At 45.4% G+C, this 21,828-nt stretch overlaps 1 protein-coding gene across 2 annotated transcripts in view; it reads right to left on the bottom strand.

Annotated features, from left to right (window-relative positions):
- Window positions 1-21,828, bottom strand: part of brf1b (BRF1 RNA polymerase III transcription initiation factor subunit b) — a 458,569-nt gene that overhangs the window by 288,957 nt on the left and 147,784 nt on the right. The window lies entirely within an intron of this gene.

Raw genomic sequence — 21,828 nt, 5'->3', positions numbered from 1 at the left:
ACAGCTCCATCACTGTAAACATAACTCCTTGGCTGTTTCTGAATGAAAACAGGCTTCTGTTCCCGTACCGTCCTTCACCCGCCATCGACTCCTACACTCGGGACAAATCGCCACAGATTGCAGATAAATCAGTTCTATGTTTAACAGGAGTACTCTGTACTTGCCTTTGTGAGGAACAAGAGCCACTCTGTGCTATGTTTACTCTCAAGTACGGTGGGCAAATCAGACAGAAAACCAGAAACAGCACTGCAATTCGATCACATTTCCTCCCTCTCTCGCCTGCTGAAGGTTGACTCTTTGCTGGGGTACAGCTAACAGCTGCTCAATGCTCCCTCAGAACTCACCCGAGTGGTCAGCATTTACACATCAAACTCAGCAGTGAACGCCAGGATATTTGACCACAGTGGCATCACAGCCCGTTTACACCAGATACCCACTGATGATGTGCACTTTTAGCGGAAAGCATTGGGCAAAGGACTGGAGTTCTGTCAAATTTGAGGGCTGTTATTTCACTAATATTTTTTGGAAGGCGGGAAATAAGCCTGGAACTTGGCTCTCGACCTCCCTGAAAGAGGGAGGGGAGCCAAGGGTAGTGAAGAGGGGAGGAGGGGGGAAAATTCAACCCGGGGTCCTGATCCAAATTAGTGGTCAAGGTCAGAATTAGGTTCAGATGCTGTGGCTGAATAGCTGGACAGCATTTGGCATCTAAATTACAACAGTGAACACACTGCCCAAACTGCTTCATTGGCTGAAAATCACTTTGTTCATCCTGAAATGGTGAACAGTACTGCAGAAATATATGTCTTTCTTTCTTTCATCTGGGCTCGTGGGGAGTAACTGAGGGACTACAGGGTGCCTACGCAAGCAAGAAAAGCCCCGCAAGAAGTTAATGCTTTCAGGAAGAGAGGGAGTGGGGAGTAGGGGTTAGAAAATACTTGGCTTTGTGTCATATTTATAGAAATGTACAAGCATCATTAATTACTTCTTTCTTGAATGGATGTGAAGGGACCACAATCCCACTGACATTTATTTCAGTAGATACTTCAAAAAAACTCAATACATTAAAAAAAAAGGAGTGGGGTAATATAAAAAGACTTGCAGACTCCCTTGAAAAAAATTGCTTTTCAGAAGCTTTGCCAACTTGAAATCTCTTTGATAATTCCTGAGGTGCTTTTCATGTCACAGCACAAGAACTGAAGTCTTTGGTTTCCCCAGAAAGCGGACAACTCATTATTAGACAGAAGAGCATACTTCACTCATCCCAACACAATGGAGCGGCCACACCTGTGCAGTGGGCTGTTAACAGCCAGCACCAGATGGCCCAGCTCACTCAAGGAGCTTTTAATATACAATAAATTTAAAGCACAGAATTTACCGTTCAATGTAAAGTGTCAGTCAGCACCAAGATCTGTCAATATGCCAAGCAAAATTGAAGTAGAGGGAGTAAAGAATTTGCAGGGATATCGCACATTATGCTTTTACAGGGACCCACAGCCCATCGTGACTATTAAATTCATTCATTTTCTATGGCGGTGAACGTCCAGGTAACTCATTGGTCTTAACTGATGGAGGGGCAAGTGCTGGTTAGAACGTGAGAACTCCCTTTTGTTCTGTGATTAGCACTGTGGGATCTTTTACATCTGCCCCCAACACGTCTCTGTGGTGTCAAATTCAAGTATCATCGATAGAGGGCGCCTTCAACAGTGTAGCACTCCTTCATTACTGCACCGGAGAGTCAGCCCACACCATATGCTCAATCTGCGGATTGGGGCTTGAGTCGGCATCTTCTGGCTCAGAAGAGAATAAGTGGGGGCAGCACGGTGGTTCGCAATGTTGGCTACGAGGCTGAGGACCCAGATTAGATTCCGGCCCTGGGTCACTGCCCTTGTGGAGTTTGCACATTCTCCCCGTGTCTGCGTGGGTTTCACCCCCACAACCCAAAGATGTGCAGGGTAGGTGAATTGGCCGCACTAAATTGCCCCTTCATTGGAAAAAAAATAATTGGGTTCTCTAAATTTACTTAAAAAAAAGAAGAGAATATGTGGCATCAACTGAACCAAATGAACAAAAGGTACCGGAGATAGTCCTGATCTCTGGAACAGTATACCAGGTGAAAGTTAGCACCCTCAAGTGGAAAAGGAGAAAAAAAAACATAATACAGTTTTGTTTTACATTGGAACTGCTACAAAATCTGCCAGATTCCGAGAGGATGAGACATTCAGACTGGATTTTCACATTCACCGTTCTAGATCCAACTCCTTATCCCAGGAGGAGAGGCACAGACCTTTGGAATCAATGAACCTGTGGTTCTGCCGAAGGGTTTTGCAGCGCAAGACAGCATGAAATGGTGTCCTGGAATCGGAATTAAAATGAGCAGTTGTATCCAGAGAGCAACAGGGCAGTTTCACCAGCACGATGGCAGAGTACAAATCATGCTCTTCACTGTAGCTCTGCATTCTAAACTGGGAATTCATTGATGAGATTAACCTAATGGCTTCCATTTGTTCAAGCTCCATAACCACAATCACCAGGATTCCAAGCAGTGATAACAGGCTTCATCAAGCTTAAAATAGCCCAAATCTTAAAACTTCAAACCCACCGGAGAATGAAAGGAAAAGAGGCCGCAAGACTGAGTTGGGCTTTCATTCAAGTAGGAGCAGAATAAACCAACCATTTAAACCTAAACAACTCTCCCATTTCACCCACTTACTGGTGGGAAATTATACCTGGTTGGAGTGTTATGTGAACTGCCGTATTGCTCCTGACAAACGGAAGACAGCAACCAGTCAATCCAAATGGGCATCATGTTTGCAGTGGCTGTTATGCCGCATTCCCATCTGACTCACCATGAGTTGTGGCTTCAAGTACCTCTCTTAAAGACACGAGCACAAAATTTAGGCCGACACTTAGTGGTACTCTTTTTTTTAAAATTTAGAATACCCAATTCATTTTTTTCCAATTAAGAGGCAATTTAGCGTGGCCAATCCACGTACCCTGTACATCTTTGGGTTCTGGGGGCAAAATCCACGCAAAGACGGGGAGAATGTGCAAACTCCACACGGACAGTGACCCAGAGCTGGGATTGAACCTGGGACCTTGGCGCCGTGAGGCAGCAGCGCTAACCACTGCACCACCGTGCTGCCCCTTACAGTGTGGTACTGAGGAACGGCTGCAATGTGGAAACTGCTAGCTGACAGATTATACATTAAACCAAAAGCCTGATGTTAAAGATGCCATGGCCTCTACTGGAATAAGGAAGCTCTCCCCCAAGTATTGGCTAATATGCTCCTCTCAAACAGCATCATTAAAAATAATGGATTTGTTCATTATCACATTGCTGTGCGTTGCATCTTGCTGTGCACAAATTAGCTGCCACGTTTCCTATCTTGCAACAGTGTCTGCTCTTGAGAAGTTGCTAAAGCTGTGAAGGGTGGGCTGTAAATGAGAGTTTTCTCTTTTCTTCCTTTAAAAAAAAATGAATTTCTATTATCCAATTTGTTTTTTCCAATTAAGGGGTAATTTAGCGTGGCCAATCCATCTACCCTGCACATCTTTGGGTTGTGGAGGCGAAACCCACGGAAACACGGGAAGAATATGCAAACTCCACACGCTCTCTTTTCTTTCTTAACTAGGAAATGTTTTTGCTGCTTACAGCAGACCACGGGCATAGTTTAAACTTACCAATTGGATGTCATAACCTGGTCAGCAGGGCGGCCCTATTTCTGGAAACCAGCCTGATTACCATATCCACTGATAATCAAGGCGTTAATTCTTGATCACCACCCAGGACACCTGCTGGAAGCTGATGCTGGGCAATGCTGTGATTTCCTCTATAATAAACAGCCTACACAAAATGAATGCTTGGGAAGGCTGCTGGCTTCAAACCCCAGTAACAGTCAGCCTCTTCAGGAAACGTTGGGAGAAAAGCAGACAGAAAAAAATTCTTCTTTAAAAGATGGTCAGTATTTTTCTCCATTCTCTGGGCACGGGTGTCATAGGTAAGGCTATCATTTATTGCCCATCCCTAATTGCCACTGAGATGGTGATGGTCAACCACCTTCTTGAACTGCTGTAGTCCGTGCGTAGATACTCCCACTAGGTTCCAGGGTTTTGACCCAGCTACAGTGAAGGAACGGCGATATAATTCCAAGTCAGGATGGGGCATGAATTGGAGGGGAGCCTGCGGATGATGGTGTTCTCATGCCTGTGCTGCCCTTGCTCTTCTCGGTGCTAGAGATCGCAGGTTTAGATGTAACACATGTATGTATGCGGCTGGTTTAGCTCACTCGGCTACATCGCTGGCTTTTACAGCAGACCAAGCAGGCCAGCAGCACGGTTCAATTCCCGTACCAGCCTCCCCGGACAGGCGCCGGAATGTGGCGACTAGGGGCTTTTCACAGTAACTTCATTGAAGCCTACTCGTGACAATAAGCGATTTTCATTTTTCATTTTGTTCACTAGATTGACAGATTCATGATCAGGAACGTGCATTTAAATGAACATCATTAACAACAACACTGTTCGAGTTTATTGCTGAAAAGACCATTGCTGGGGGGATGCTGGCAATGACTCTGGACAAGAAACCCAATTGCCCAGGTTAATAGAGGCACTGGTTCAAATCCAAGGCAGCATCATCAATAGGTTCATCAATGCTCTTCAGGGAAAGAAATCTGTCGTCCTTACCCAGCCCGACAGCAATGTCATTTTACTGTTACTTGTCCTCTGAAGTGAGCCAGCAAGCCACTCAATTTGGGACAGGCGCTTGCCTCACAACCCACAAAATAATAATTTTTTTATTTTTTATTTTAAATAAATTTAGAGTACCCAATTATTTTTTCCAATTAAGGGGCAATTTAACGTGGCCAATCCACCTATCCTGCACATCTTTGGGTTGTGAGGGCGAAACCCACACAAACACGGGGAGAATGTGCAAACTCCGCACGGACAGTGACCCAGAGCCGGGATTCGAACCCAGGTCCTCAGCGCCGTAGGCAGCAATGCTAACCACTGTGCCACCGTGACAAAATAATAATTTTAAAAAACATTGCTCCCTGGAGCATGCTTCATAACCACAGGATGTTGGGAAAGGGCTTCACTAAAGATCTTGAGATTAGTTACAATTTTTCTGCCTTTTTCATTCCCTTCCCCAGAAATTCCGGGTACGACGGTCGTGTTGGGGTTTCACAGTTTAATGGATGGGGTGAGGGCTGATGGACTCAATAATTTTGCTTTTATTGTGCCCCTCAATTAAGCAGGAGTTCATTTGCTGCTGATAGACCTGCTGTTTGCTGCAAGCAGTAATTTTATTTCAGTGTTAATTGTATTGGGATTAATACGACAGGTCATTGAAGACATGAACATTCATCCAAGTGTGGTTTTTGCTGATCACTACAATTTTCTCATTACTTTCTGCATCCTAACTAAAAGCAGATTCAGCTGGACCTCCCAATGACCCCAACATTGTGTTGTGTGATCCCAAAAGCCCAAGTCTTGTGTTTCATTAACTGCTCTCAGCCCCAGGACACTAGAGTATTCTAAGGCGAGTTGAGACTCGCTAAACGCCGTGTCCCTCACTGGAGGCTGTACAAGTATGTCAGGTTCCTGGAAAGTGAATAGCGTGAATGAAGAATTGGAATTGGCTGTGAATAGGTCACAAACATTCACATTTGGAGAATGGATATGCGTGTGAGGTTTTAAACAGAGGCCAGTACCTGTACAAAACTTCCACGCGAGGAGAAAGAAAGATGATTAATTCTCCATTTTAAATTTCTGGTATCGCTGACCGTTCAATTTTTTCCTGGGTTTTATGTTCATGTAATGACCCTTGGGGGTTTAGAAACCTCCAAATTATTACATAGACTTCAAACAACTCCCTATTCTCATATAACATACACAAACACATGCTGAAGGTTTGATTATGCTTGTTCTTGGCCACAGAGTGATTGCAGCACAGGAGGCCATTCCACCCATTGAGTCTATTCCAGCTTTGTGTGGAGCAATGAAATTGGTTCCATTTCCCCACTCTGTAGACTTGGAAGTTATTTCCCTCAAGTGCCGACCAAGTTTCCTTTTGAAAACACGGATTAACACCGAAGACCTGGGTTTGATGCCGGCCCTGGGTCACTGTCTGTGTGGAGTTTGCACATTCTTCCCATGTCTGCATGGGTCTCACTCCCACAACCCAAAGATGTGCAGGCTAGGTGGATTCGCCATGCTAAATTGCCCCTTAATTGGGAAAACAATTGGGTACTCTAAATTTATAAAAAGAAAAAAAAAGAAACCATTGATTAACACCGCTTCCACCACATTTGTGGGCAGCATGTTCCAGGACATGACTACTCACTGTGTAAAACAGTGCTTCACCTTTCCCTCTCTCCGCCTCTTGCCCCAAACTTTAAATCCACGTCCCCTTAGCTTTGTACCATTGGTAAATTGACTCAATATAAAAGCAGGAGATGAGTTAGTGACTGTGCTATGGAGGGAGCAACGTTTTTGAGGCCGAGAGTGTGGGACACCACCAGGTTAACAGCTGGAGAAAACAACAAACAAGAACAAAGAAAAGTACAGCACAGGAATTGGCCCTTCGGCCCTCCAAGCCTGCGTCAACCATACTGGCCGTCTAATCTTCTACACTTCCGGGGACCTTATCCCTCTATTCTCATCCTACTCATGTATTTGTCAAGATGCCCCTTAAACGTCACTATTGTATCTGCTTCCACCACCTCCTCCAGCAGTGGGTTCCAGGCACCCACTACCCTCTGTGTAAAAAAACTTCCCTCACACGTCAAACCTATGTCCCCTAAAGGCAGGGGACAGAAGTCAGGACAAATCAGAAAGTAGTGATTAGGAATGTCAAGTTTAAGCATTTAACAGACTTGAGGAAAGCATAGACTGTAGGAAGGGAGGTATTCCCCAGTTTGTGGTCCCGGGGGAGAAGAAAAATAGGAAATGTTCAATGAGAAACAGGGCCTGTACTGTGCTGTACAGTTCTATGTTAAACAATTTATTGGAGTAAGCCTAGAGAGGAAGAATGTGTAAAATGAGGTATTCAAAATTTCAGAGGAACAAAAGGGAAAAGCTCAATGAAGAGCCAATCACAGTGACATTTACACTGAAATGAACAAGCATCTATTGCATAGCAAGTTTTCTTTCATAAACAAATTAGTTTGTGACAGTCAACTATCACACCTGTGGGCAATTGCTGCAAGATGACTGCCATGTAATCTAGTGGGGATTACTAGCACAGAATGATTGTTTAGAATGAGGTTAGGGAGAGAAGTTTCTGCAGCAATGTTACATTTCTAATAATGTACAAACTGAACCAAATTACATGTTGTACAGTTCAATCTATTCTAAAGGACCTCGATTAAATCATTTCTCCATTCTTATCTACTAAATTCAATGCACTTAATGAAATAACTGTTAACTCCTGGACAACCACTAACATTTATACTGAAACTACACTGACTTTACATTGCGTGTGATTGTCATACAAGGATGTGTTTTGGTTCAATTCCTGGTCTGTCTTGTTCAAAAACTTTGCTCTTGTGCTAGCGGGAAGGGGATGGGTGGTCAAACTGCACGGACGACTTAATGCCCACCCACAGTTGGGTGGCAGTAAACCTTCTTGAACCGCTACAGATACTGCAATACCATTTAGGGCAAAAAAAAGTTCCAATTGGTGCATCTTGGGAAAAAGAGGAGAAAAAGAAAAAGAGACAGCGAGAGGGGGGAACTTAGAGAAAAAATGCTCAACCCATCATACCTTTGGTATTTAACAACCACTTCGACTTAGCTCTGCACCAACAGCAAGATACCGCACAAGCCCTTCAAATGAGAACAAAACTAGAATTTAAACTTCTATGCGAGTTTAACAGAAAGGGAAAGTTATGGTAATAGCCAGATAACAGAGACAATGGCAAGTAGGCCATGTTGATAACCATGAGGGAGATACTACAGATTGGAGCTCCAGAAAGCAAGACACACTGACCCATGGACTAGCCACCAAAGATTCAATAACTCGAACCAGAAGTCAAAAACTCAGTGTCAGAAGGGTGGAGAGATAGGATTAAATGAAATTACGATAGGATGGCAGGATTTGGAAATTAAGGTACCTCAAGTTAATGGTGTTTGGGGAGGATGGGTTCAATGTGGGCATGGTCTATGCTATTCTGAATGAGGTGTAATTATTTCAGGAAGAAGCAACGAGACTAGCTAGGAGCAGCATTAGAAAAGTTAAGCCATGAGGTGATAAACATGGAATTAAACACTGGGTTTTGGAAAAGACAAGAATAAAAAGAGGCCATCGTGGAGGTAGAAGAGAGCAGTTTTGGTGGTTAGAACAGACGGGACAGATATACCTGAGCTTGAAATTCAGCATATATGCTTACATTTTGCAACCAGTGACTTAACATGAGGTGGCAGCTGGGGAGAGTGTGTCAAAATCAAAGACAAGTTGCTACTGGTCGGATTCATGGAGGTGGCTTCAGTCTAGCAACATTAAGCCAGAAGAAACTTTTCCTCAACCAAGTCTTTATGTCAGAGATTAAGCTTTAAAGTAGATTTTGGTTGATGGAGCCAGGTTTCATTTGTGCATATCCAGAAACCCCAAGCTTCTGGGTGATACTTCTGAGATGTTCAATTTCAGCAACAAGTTCTTAAGACAACAACTTTACTGAACAGGAAGGTAAGAGGGAAATGACAATATCTGTATTCAAAACAAAAGAGGATATCCCAATTGATCACCTCAGTTGCGTTTGTTATTCCCTCCTACATATTCAAGTGTGCATGTGTCAACAAACCTCCAGTCTCTAAACTCGAATGATCACAAACATTGCTCTTGACTGGATGGTGAAAATAGGTAGCAGGGAAATGATGCAAGGTGAAACTGCTGATCTGACAGTTTCTCTGCTGCAAGGTATAATAAAGGTCAAGCATCCAACATCACAGTGGGTAGAGTGTAACATCCACGGCAGTTAAAGAACCAGCACAACTTTGACTGCATACCTGGGGGAGACAGTCACATCGTGGTAATACCACTGGACAATTAAGGCAGAGACCCAGACCAATGCACTGGGGACATAGGTTCAAATCCCATCGTAACAGCTGTTAGAATTTAAATTCAATTCACAACAATCTGGAATTGAAAGCTAGTCTCATCAATTAACATAAAAACACGTCTGCTTCATTTTCTGCCAACCTTTCCCAGTATGGTTTACACCAGGCAGCATGGTAGCACAGTGGTTAGCTTTGTTGCTTCACAGTGTCAGGGTCCCGGGTTCGATTCCCGGCTTGGGCCATTGTCTGTGCGGAGTCTGCACGTTCTCACCGTATCTGCGTGGGTTTCCTCCGGGTGCTCCGGTTTCCTCCCACATGTCCCGAAAGACATGCTTGTCGGGTGAATTGGACATTCTAAATTCTCTCTCTGTGTACTCGAACATGTGCCGGAATCTGGCGACTAGGGGATTTTCGCAGTAACGTCATTGCAGTGTTAATGTAAGCCTACTTGTGACAATAAAGATTATTATTATTACTACATGAGACTGCAGATCCACAATAATGTGGCTGGATCTTAATTGCCCTCTGAAATGGCCTCGCAAGCCACTCCGTTCAAGGGCAGCAAATGTTGGGCTCACCAGCAAAGTGTACGCAGAGCAAAACTTTTCACTGTATCTCAGTACACGTGACAATACACATATCCAAACTAAATCCCAGCAATATATTTTTCTCATGTGCAGCAAGCTCCTACGAATAGCAATGCGAGACACCAATCAATCTACTTTGAGTGATGGATGATGAAGGCAGCACGGTAGCACAGTGGTTAGCACGATTGCTTCACAGCTCCAGGGTCCCATGTTCCTGCTAGCCACTGTTCAGTGGTCAAACTCTCGCCTCGAGTCAGAAGGTTGTGGGTTCACGTCCCACTCCATAGATAGGGTGGATAGGAAGGAACTTTTCCCCGAAGCAGCGGGGTCAATAACCATGGGGCATAGATTTACAGTAATGGGCAGGAGGTTTAGAGTGGATATGAGGAAAATCCTTTTCACCCAGAGGGTGGTGGGAGTCTGGAACTCACCGCCTGAAAGGGTGGTAGAGGTGGGAACTCCCACAACATTTCAGTAGTAGTTAGAAGAGCACTAGAAATCCATAGCTAATAATAATAATAATAATAATAATAATAATAATAATAATAATAATAATCGCTCATTATCACAAGTAGGCTTCAATGAAAAACTGTGAAAAGCCCCTGGTCGCCACATTCCGACACCTGTTCGGGGAGGCCGGTACGGGAATTGAACCCGCGCTGCTGGCCTTGTTCTGCATTGCAATCCAGCTATTTAGCCCACTGTGCTAAACCAGCCCCATAGGCTACGGACCAAGTGCTGGAAATGGAATTAGCATAAAAAGGTGCTTGATGGCTAGTGCGGATTCAATGGGCCGAAGGGCCTCTTTCCGTGCAGTAAAAACTCTATGACTCCAGGAATTGAGTTTGAAATCTAGGATGGCACTCCTGTGCTCGACTGGGGAAATGCTGCACAGTTTGAGATACCATTGTTTAAATGTGCTGTTAAACAAAGACCCGCAGTTCTCCCTCAGGCGGATGCAAAAGTCCCAACAACACTATTTAGAAGAACAGCAGGAAAGAAGCACTCTCTCTGGGACCCAAGTCAGCATTATTCCTCAACCCAGATCACTGAAAGAAAACAAAAAATAAAATGAAAATACTGGAAATATTCAACAGGTCTGGCAGCATCTGTGGAGAGCGAAAGAGTGTTAACATTTCAGATCTGGGCCCTTTTGTCAGGAAACTGGAAAAAAAAAACCATGATCTGGTCACTGTCACATTGCTCTTTATGGGACCTTGCTGTGTACAGATTGTCAACATGTCTTTCACATTAGCCCAGTGACAACACTCCCAAAGAGACGTCATTGGCTGTGAAGTGCTTTTGTACACCCTGAGGTTGTGAGCTCATATATATGCCCACGTGGCTTCTTTTGAAGACCCTCCCATAAACACAAAGGACGAGCCCTTGGTGGAGGACTGCGGAGTTGCTGGGGCCCAGTGATCCATACCCCAGCATTGGGTCAGCATCTGCAGGAGTGGAAGAGAGAAGATTGCCAAAATAAACCCTTCAGCGTCAGTGTAGACAACACAGTCACAAGCACCATGTGCGTGCACTCTGAATCATCAGCTCGACAGTGAGAATTAGCTGCAGGCAGATAGATGATGCCAGGGCAGCCTTGCTCCTTCCAGACACCGGATCGCAATATAGAATCATTTTTTAAAGAAAATCAAAATCGCAGGATATTTGTCAGCAGGGTATTTGATATTTGAATGTTATTTTAAAATGCTGCCCTGCACATATTGAGTTACCGTTTTACAGACACCCTCTGTTATCTCACCTGAGCAAATAGCTGGAGATAAGATTTAGTGAATAATAATAATCTTTATTGTCACAAGTAGGCTTACATTAACACTAAGTTTCTGTGAAACTGTGAAAAGCCCCTAGTCGCCACATTGCACCGCCTGTTCGGGTACACAGAGGGAGAATTCAGAATGTCCAATTCACCTAACAGCACGTCTTTTGGGAGTTCATAGAATTTACAGTGCAGAAGGAGGCCATTCGGCCCATCGAGTCTGCACCGGCCCTTGGAAAGAGCACCCCAGCCAAGCCCACACCCCCACCCTATCCCCAGAACCCAGTAGCTCCACCCAACACTAAGGGCAATTTTGGACACTGGGCAATTTAGCATGGCCAATCCACCTAACCTGCACATCTTTGGACTGTGGGAGGAAACCGGAGGACCCGGAGGAAACCCACGCAGACATGGGGAGAACGTGCAGACTCCACACAGTGACCCAAGCCGGGAATCTAACCCGGCTCCCTGCTGCTGTGAAGCAGCAATGCTAACCACTGTGCTACCGTGCAGTAATATGAGTGCATCACGGCCACACAGACACCATCCACATATAACCACTGTTCAGTAGACATGACACAAGGGTTGCTCTGGACAAATCTACCCCTCCCTGACCCCGAGGCTAAATGCAATTTTCCCAACTGATCCACCAGTAGGTAGAATAGTTAACTCAGCATTCAGGATCAAACTTGGCCCTTTGGACTTTTCCATTACCAAGTAAGAAACAAAGATCTGGGTCACGTAAAAAAAAAATTACAACCTGGGGACAGGGGAGTGAGAGAGAAAGGAGTAACATCCCCAGTATTTGTTTTGCAGAATCTCCTTCTCCCAAAGCACTTTCAATATTTATCGCCAGTTAGCTATCTGAAAGCTGTCCACTATAAACTTTGCTCCACCTTGCACCAAATCCCCTCAGAACAGCACTGCTGATATAAGGAGCAGGAAAGGGAAAGTGAAGTGGTATCCCTCCTCCACTCCAGGGTAGAAATAGTATACACTTATGTGGGCTGTGCAACTCCCAGTTAACTTTTATGTCGTTGCAATTGTGCCCAGGTGCTACTGCAGGCCAGAACTACGCTCCTCTGAGTCAGAAGTAGCTACCAATTACAAAATAACACAATACTAAAGAATGAGAGCGATATCCAGGCGCCATAAAGGACAGAACACAGAAACTAGTTTAGGGCCTGTTTCTGTGCTGTAATTTTCTTTGTTCCTTCGGCAACAGGTTTAGATAAAGGATCTGGATCGGCGCAGGCTGGGAGGGCCGAAGGGCCTGTTCCTGTGCTGTAATTTTCTTTGTTCTTTAGGCAACAGGTTTAGATAAAGGATCTGGATCGGCGCAGGCTGGGAGGGCCGAAGGGCCTGTTCCTGTGCTGTAATTTTCTTTGTTTTTTGTATTTATAAAGGGCCTATAGCATAGTGGAACGTCACAAGACTTTATAGGGGCACTATCAAATAAAATCTGACATTGAGCCACTTGAGGAGATATTAGAATGTGTCCAAAGGTTTGGTAGCAGCCTCTTAAAGGAGGAAAGGAAGATGGAACAATTTAGGGAGAGAATTCCATAGGTTGGGGCCCAGGCTGCTGAAGGCAACAATGAAGCAATGCGAACATGCAAAACTGGTTCAGCATCAACAGCAGAAATACAAGTGTGGAATATGTGAAACAGAAGCCAATCCAGCAAGCTGAGGCAGTTCTTACAAAGCTGCAGGCTTAGCCAGATACTGAAGAGGGATGAGACATGTACATACCAGCAAGGCCCCAGTTGGCTCCCAGAGGATTTGGGGTCTGGAAAATATCAGACACAACCTGAACTCATGCTTTCAAGTGCCTACGGTATTCACTAACCTATCATCAAGCTCAGGAATCTCCAAAAACACGTTGCTTCTGACTCTACACCACTGGAGTTTATGTTTTCCAGGTAGACAGTGAATACTCGCCTGTGCACTCTTCGTTTGCCGAAGAAGGATATGGTGATGCTGGAAGAATGTGCTGATGGGGTTAGAGGTAGGGTGGGAGAAAGCGCATGTGGAACATAAACACTGATGAGGTGCTGTTGGGCCAAATGGCCAGTTTTCGTCCAAAGTTTAACATTGGACAGGAGCAAAGTTCAGGAATCTCCGACAGGGTATACAGCAGACACTCATATCAGGAAAGAAGAGAACCAACAATAAATTATGAATGTCCAAATGAATAGAACCTAAGTACTGTAGCATTAAGGAGGCATTAAATCACTAACATGCTTAAAAATTCATACTTTGAGGCATACGTTCCTTCCTGTTTCACAATGTTTTTGTAATGGCTGTACATTAGCCACTCTATTCACATTCGATGAGTAGCAGATACCATTGTTCTGCTAATACAAGGGTGAACACAGAGGTGCTAATGGTTTGATGTGCACAATGTCTGCATAATGACTTTACTGATGCTGGTCCATTGTCAAAAGAGCAGTGCATACTATGCTTCTAGTTAAGAAGTATCAATGTTAAAACCAGTACTTCCTTCAAAATGAGAGGGGCGGGTGTGTGGGAAGCTGGATCAGCTCCAACTGCTGCTGAAATCCTCACCTCCAGAACTCGACTATTGTTTTTTTTTTATTTTTTTTAAATTTAGAGTACCCAATTCATTTCTTCCAATTAAGGGGCAATTTAGCATGGCCAATCCACCTAGCCGGCACATCTTTGGGCTGTGGGGGCGAAACCCACACCAACCTGGGGAGAATGTGCAAACTCCACACAGACAGTGACTCAGAGCCGGGATCGAACCTGGGACCTCGGCTGCGCGAGGGAGCAGGGCTAACCCACTGTACCACTGTGATGCCCCAACTATTGTTTTTTAAAATAAATTTAGAGTAACCAATTATTTATTTCCTTATTAAGGGGCAATTTAGCGTGGCACAACTTGCACATCTTTGGGTTGTGGAGGTGAAACCCACGCAGACAGGGGGAGAATGTGCAAACTCCACACAGACAGTGACCCAGAGCCGGGCTTTGAACCCGGGTCCTCAGCGCCACAGTTCCAGTGCTAACCACTGTGCCACGAGCCGCCCCAGAACTCGACTACTGTAATGAAAAACAAAAGCATTGGAAAAACGCAACAGGTCTGACAGCATCTGTGGAGATAACAACAGAGGTTTTTTTTTAGAAATTAAGAGTACCCAATTCATTTTTTCCAATTAACGGGTAATTTAGCGTGGCCAATCCACCCACCCTGCACATCTTTGGGTTGTGGGGGCAAAACCCACACAAACACGGGGAGAATGTGCAAACTCTACACAGACAGTGACCCAGAGCCAGGATCGAACCCGGGACCTCGGCGCCATGAGGAAGCAGCAATGCGCCACCGTGCTGTCCTCGAGATAACAACAGTTAACATTTCGAGTCCAATGTGACTTCTGAACTGGAGAGAGACAGAAATGTAATGATTTTCTGCTACTGTTTAAAAAACGGGAGGGGAGGGTCATGCTGGTCTGAACAGTCATAAACTTCAGCTCATCTAAAACTCAGTGGTTTGTATTCCAACCCACACTGCTCGCTACCCACTGCTATCCTCACTGATCTACCCAGTGTCAATATCAGTGCCACACAGCCATGCAGAGCTGGGCTTGCCAATATCAGGTTGTCTTTCCACTGGTGTAGGTGGAGTGCTTGTGGCACTAGTACCTCAGGAGCTGCCAGAAGGAACTCCAACGCAACCTCCTCTGGATCTCGCACATCCCCCGTTCCCAGCACGACAAAGTCTTTGGACGTTGGAAAGCTTTTTAGTTTGCTATTTTCCCTTCCCACCTCTTCTTAATTCTTCTTCAGCCATTCTGTGAAGTGCCTTGGGATAATTTGTTATTTAAATAGCAAAAATTCAAATCCAGTACTACACTAGGCTGGTTTAGCACAGTGGGCTAAACAGCTGGCTTGTAAAGCAGACCATGGCCAGCAGCGCGGGTACCAGCCGCCCCGAACAGGCGCCGGAATGTGGTGACTAGGGGCTTTTCACAGTAACTTCATTTGAAGCCTACTTGTGACAATAAGCGATTTTCATTTCATTTCATAACTTCAATTTGTTAACGGGTTAAACAGTTAAATTTCCTCCAAATCAGAAGAGTGTGAATTCCCCAGCAGGTGTGATTGGGTGGTGCTGCGATCAAACCAGAGAACCAGAATTAACATAAGCAGTCCTCCCAAACTCAATATTTGCTCTTTCTGAGAATCTGTCAATCTGGAATGAGTAGAGATTCAGTACAGTAGAGGGACACTCATGGGTGTGGTTCTATTTGCTGGAACTAGCCCAAGTAGAATACAGGAACAGTGTATTTCCCCCCCCAGAGCTATTTCTCTTGTATTAGGTATTAGGCTGGATTAGGTATTCACAACAGGTTGCAACCATAGACAACGCTAACAAGGAGGTGTCTCATTGGTATGGCTCTGGTGGCGACTGCTAAATGGACCAATACCAAAAAACAAATTCCACCCGTGTAAAATGTCCAAAGGCAGACAAAGTGAAATCAGTCATCGGGCACTTCACGAGTTGCTTTAAATTCCTGCGAAGCAAACGCCTCCCAATGGCTTTGTCATTAAAATTCACAGTCACATAAAAGCAGGGCACTCCCAGCTCATGTCCGTTCCGGAGTCGGTGGCGAATTAGGTGACCATGGGCAGGATGACCTTAGAAGGAGCCACCTTAGAAGTTACCTCGAGTGGGTGGGCATCAAGCAATGGATGTTACCTTAAAGTAGAATGTGGCTGAGGTACAGGAGGGGTAGCTGCCATTATCCAGACCATAAAGGGTCAGAATCATCAGGAGGAAAAATAGGGGAAACAATTAATTGACGAGAACAGTAATTGAATTGAAAACGAAAAAGGCTTGCATTTATACAGCGTTTTTCATGACCACCTGATGTCTCAAAGTACTTTATACGTTTGAAGTGTAGCCACTGTTGCAATGTAGAATTAAATGAAGCCAATTTACACACAAGCTCCCACAAACAGCAATGGAATAATGAGCAGATAATCTTCCCATATCAGCCTCCCCGAACAGGCGCCAGAATGTAGTGACTAGGGGCTTTTCACAGTAACTTCATTTGAAGCCTACTTGTGACAATAAGCGATTTTCATTTAATTTCATTTTCATTTCATCTGTTTTTAGTGATGTTGATAGAGGGAAAATATCAGTCAGCCAGAGCAAATGGGAGAACTTCCCTGCTCTTTGATATAGGGCCACAAGGTCTTTTACATCCACTGGAGATAGACAGAGGGAGCTGGAAGCACCAACAGAACTGGAGGAGGTCATGGAGAGCATCAACTCCATGCAGGCAGGGAAGTCTCCGGGACCTGATGGGTTCCTGACGGACTTCTATAAACAATTTGCATTGGTTCTCGCTCCGCACCTGCGGGAGGTGTCCAGACTCATTAGTGACGGGCACCCAGCCTCCAAAACTAACACAGGCCACCATATCGCAGACTCTCGAGCAAGGGGCACCCTCCGTCCAACACTAACACAGGCCACCATATCGCAGACTCTCGAGCAAGGGGCACCCTCCCTCCAACACTAACACAGGCCACCATATCGCAAACTCTCGAGCAAGGGGCACCCTCCCTCCAACACTAACACAGGCCAACATATCGCAGACTCTCGAGCAAGGGGCACCCTCCCTCCAACACTAACACAGGCCACCATATCGCAGACTCTCGAGCAAGGGGCACCCTCCCTCCAACACTAACACAGGCCACCATATCGCAGACTCGCGAGCAAGGGGCACCCTGTCTCCAACACTAACACAGGCCACCATATCGCAGACTCGCGAGCAAGGGGCACCCTGTCTCCAACACTAACACAGGCCACCATATCGCAGACTCTCGAGCAAGGGGCACCCTCCCTCCAACACTAACACAGGCCACCATATCGCAGACTCTCGAGCAAGGGGCACCCTCCCTCCAACACTAACACAGGCCACCATATCGCAGACTCTCGAGCAAGGGGCACCCTCCCTCCAACACTAACACAGGCCACCATATCGCAGACTCTCGAGCAAGGGGCACCCAGCCGCCAACACTAACACAGGCCACCATATCGCAGACTCTCGAGCAAGGGGCACCCTGTCTCCAACACTAACACAGGCCACCATATCGCAGACTCTCGAGCAAGGGGCACCCTGTCTCCAACACTAACACTGGCCACCATATCGCAGACTCTCGAGCAAGGGGCACCCTGTCTCCAACACTAACACAGGCCACCATATCGCAGACTCACGAGCAAGGGGCACCCTCCCTCCAACACTAACACAGGCCAACATATCGCAGACTCTCGAGCAAGGGGCACCCTGTCTCCAACACTAACACTGGCCACCATATCGCAGACTCATGAGCAAGGGGCACCCTCCGTCCAACACTAACACAGGCCACCATATCACAGACTCACTAGCAAGGGGCACCCTCCCTCCAACACTAACACAGGCCACCATATCGCAGACTCTCGAGCAAGGGGCACCCTCCCTCCAACACTAACACAGGCCACCATATCGCAGACTCACGAGCAAGGGGCACCCTCCGTCCAACATTAACACAGGCCACCATATCGCTGGCACCCAGAAAAGACAAGGACCCAACAGAGCATTGATCATTCAAACCCATTTCGCTGCTCAATACTCACAAAGATCCTGGCCAAGAGATTGGAGAACTGCATACCAGAGGTGGTCGCAGAGGACCATCAGTTAGCTGCTGAATGTGATACTGACCCCATCTGGGGAGAGAACATCAGAGGTGATCGTCTCCCTGGACGCAGAAAAGGCCTTCGACAGGGTCGAGTGGAAATACCTCATTGAGTTACTGCTGCAGTTTAGGCTGGGGGCAGGGTTCACTTCATGGGTGAAACTCCTGCACCGCATCCCCAAGCCGAGCATTCGGACCAACACCACCAGCTCTGAATATTTCCAGTAGCACACAGGCACAAGGCAGGGATACCCATTGTCCCTGTTGACCCATTCCCCCTGGCAATTGAGCCGCTTGTGATAACCCTGAGAGATGCGAGAGGCTGGAGGGGTATCCGAAGAAGAGGCAGAGAGTACAGAGTCTCAGTCTATGCGGATGACCTGCAAAACAGCATGAAAGCTTCTGGAAGAGTTCGGAGTTTTCTCGAGCTACAAATTCAACCTGGAAAAAAGCAAAGTTTTCCCAATTAACCCAAAAGGGGGAGGGGCAGAGCTGGAGAGTCTACCACTGAAAATAGCCTGAAGCAAATTCCGCTACCTGGGGATCCAGATCGCCCACAACTGGACACAGATCCACAAGTGGAATCTCACCAGTCTGGCAGAGGAAGATAAAAAGCACCTACATAGATTGGACGCACCCTCACTTGCCCTGGTGGGGACGGTGCACACCATCAAGATGAACATACTGCCCAGGTTCCTCTTCCTGTTCAGATGCAGACTAATGTTCATCCCAAAGGGATTCTTCCAAGAAATAAGAAAATGATTATGGCGTGTGTGTGTGTGTGTGTGTGTGTCCCTAAAACAAAGGAGAAAGAAGCCTGGCACTCCCAAACTTGCAATACTGCACTTTGGACATAGCTAGAGTTTGTTGAGGGTGGGGAGACAGGAGTGTGTTGGCAGAGAAATACATATTAGGGTTTTAGGGCCCGAGGGATTGAGGCAGACAATGTGATGGAGTGAGAGGAAGGAATAACGCTGAGGGTTAATTGTATGTGGATTGAAGCTCAACTCAGGGTCAAGACTGTGCACGGTCTAGTTCAGCTGAAGTATGTCCCTGGTGAGGGCCAAGAATTAAAATCAAACAGAAGAAAAATTCCATAATTTAAGATTTGCACGAATAAAATGAATTAAGCTCATGAGAAGCAAAATTAAGACGGCATGATACTTTTACTTCATACGGAAATGCCCTGAATGCTGGGGCTTTTGAGGTGCAAGCAGGTTGAACCTTACACACAAATGCTGAAATATCCAGCACTCTTTCCCTGGAACGCATTCAGTAATCTGATACCCAGTCAGGCAAGGTGGCGGCGATACGTCAGAGCACTACCAATGATTAACCAGTGCCTGACTCATTATTGCAACCTGCAGCTTTGCAGCAAAAACTTACATTTATTGGAAGCATTTAACACAGTAAGAGGCCCGACAGTGCTTCGCGGGAGCCCAATCAGAAAAAAATTGTCACTGTACCAAAATAAGGGCATGTGACCAAACACTAATTAGAACAACAGAATCCGGGAGCAAGTTACAGGGTGGAATGCAATCAAGAGGTTCAGGGACTTTGTATATATTCGGAGTGAGTTAATCTAAACATCACATTGGAATTATACAAGCTGCACTGAACTGGTTTCGCAATCAACTGAAGGTGGAGTTTGCGCATTCTTCCTGTGTCTGCACCCAAAACGATGTGCAGGGTAGGTGGGTTGGCCACGCTAAATTGCCCCTTCATTGGAAAAAAATTGGGTACTCTTAAATTTTTTTTAAAATTCGGAAACCACAGGTTGACAAGAAACCTGTGCTCTGTTCAGTGTTGTATTATGTTATTGCTAGTAACAAGCTGCCACTTGATGTCGGCTTTGCTGAAAGATGCTCCAGACTCAGAGATAAGTTTAACGTATTTATTGAACGATTAACAATGCTCTTAAATTAGTTTGACACTCTACTAATCTGCCTCTAGTAACTCAGTCTATTCTGCTAACTATACAAGCTTGCTCTTGACCATGTAGTAGGGTGCGATGTTGCTGATAATCAACCCTGTCCTGATCTCTTGGTTTCTGCCAGTGGAAGAGGCAGAGCCTGTGTGCCTTGTCCTTTTTATATGGGTCGTGTAGTGCCCCCTTGTGGTAATGCCACCTCTGGGTATCCTGATTACCCATTGGTTGTGTCCTGTTCCAATGACCCATTGGTTGCGTGTCTGCATGTCATGACATCTCTGGTGCTCCCTCTAGTGGTTTCTTAGTTGTAGTGTATTTACATTAACCCCTTGTGTATATAGTGATGCATATCACTGCATACCCCTTTTTTCGTGTTACATATTTTCTGTACTTTGTTAAAGAAAATTGTAGAAAACAGGTAGATGAATGATGACATGTGCAAGTTGTGATGATATTGATGATTATACAATACCAATTAATATCTATGAGTCCAATCTTATGAATTTGTACGGTTGAGTTGTTTTCGTCTTCTGGTGTTGAAGTGGTGATGTTGATGTTGTCATTTCTTTGTGAACGTCGACAGTGTTCTTGTGTTTAAGTAACCAAGAAGTCATCATGAGGTGTTTGAATTGTCGAATCAATTCGTTGTCTGATTTCGTCTTTTTTTTAATGCTTGTGGCAGCGATTCTGTATGCCATCTTTCTTGAAAGCTGGTTTGCTTGTTTGTAGTGGAGCAAACGTGAATTGGTGAGATTCGTTGTCATGCTTGTACGCTTGCCATTGTTTTGAGCTGTGCTGTTACATTGTCCTTCATGTGCAGAGTTGTACCATGTCGTACAAGTTGTTGTTTCATTGTTGTTGTTTTTCTTGTTTTTGTCATGCTTGTCGCGCTCAATGACTGTTCCGTGTGGATAATTCGAGTCATTCTCAAAGTTACTTGCGTCAGTGTGCTTTGTGGTGTCTGATACTTCATTGAGCATTTCTTCTTGAGGATTGTGAGAATGACCGGATGTTGCATTGATCTTGGTGACATCACTCCTTTGTGCTTGATGTGATTCCTCTTTGATTCCTTGGTGCTTCTCTTCTGGAGTCATTTCTGGTTCACTTGAATCATCATTGCTTTCTTGAAGCTCCTCGTCTGGAGTCAAAATCTTCAAGTTTTTATTTTCTTGTGGATAGGCTCGAGTGGATGAGGTTTTAATTGACGTGTCTCACTGGACTCAAGAGTAGGTTCACTTTGATTGGTGAGTGCCTCTGTACATACGAGTTGCGATCTGTCAGTCTCGCTGTGATCTTGCACATCTTGTATGGGAATTGTGATTTCTTCATCTCTAGTCTCATATACAGTGGGTAGACATTGTGTCTTCTTGTTGGTTAAATGAGCTGGGTAGACTTTCATAGTCTGCCTCTGGTTGCTCAGATAAGGTTGATAGACCTTCATGGTCTTGTTCATGCATGGACTTCGCTATGGAGTCTTGAGTTGCTTCCATTATGGAGTCTGTCAACGAGCTCTCTGTGGAGGCTTGTATCGCTCTCTCTGTGGAGTCTTTCATCACTCTCTGTGTGGAGTCGTGCAGTGGTCTCGCTGTGAAGTTTTTCATAGCTCTGTGTGTGGAGTCGGGGACACTTTGTGGTGCGTGGACCACTGGTTTGGCGTCAGGCCGTAGTAGAATCCTGCACTCGTACGGAAGTGTGCCCATCCCGCTGAAGACATCTGGGTACTGGGTCAGGATGGCATCGATGCTAGCCTGAGGATCCAGATGAGATGGCGTCATGGT

This window comes from Scyliorhinus canicula, chromosome 2, assembly GCF_902713615.1.
Source record: "Scyliorhinus canicula chromosome 2, sScyCan1.1, whole genome shotgun sequence".
In the NCBI taxonomy this organism is placed as follows: Eukaryota; Metazoa; Chordata; class Chondrichthyes; order Carcharhiniformes; family Scyliorhinidae; genus Scyliorhinus; species Scyliorhinus canicula.
Note: the sequence above shows the minus strand (reverse complement) of the source record. Positions and strands in the feature narration are given on the sequence as shown.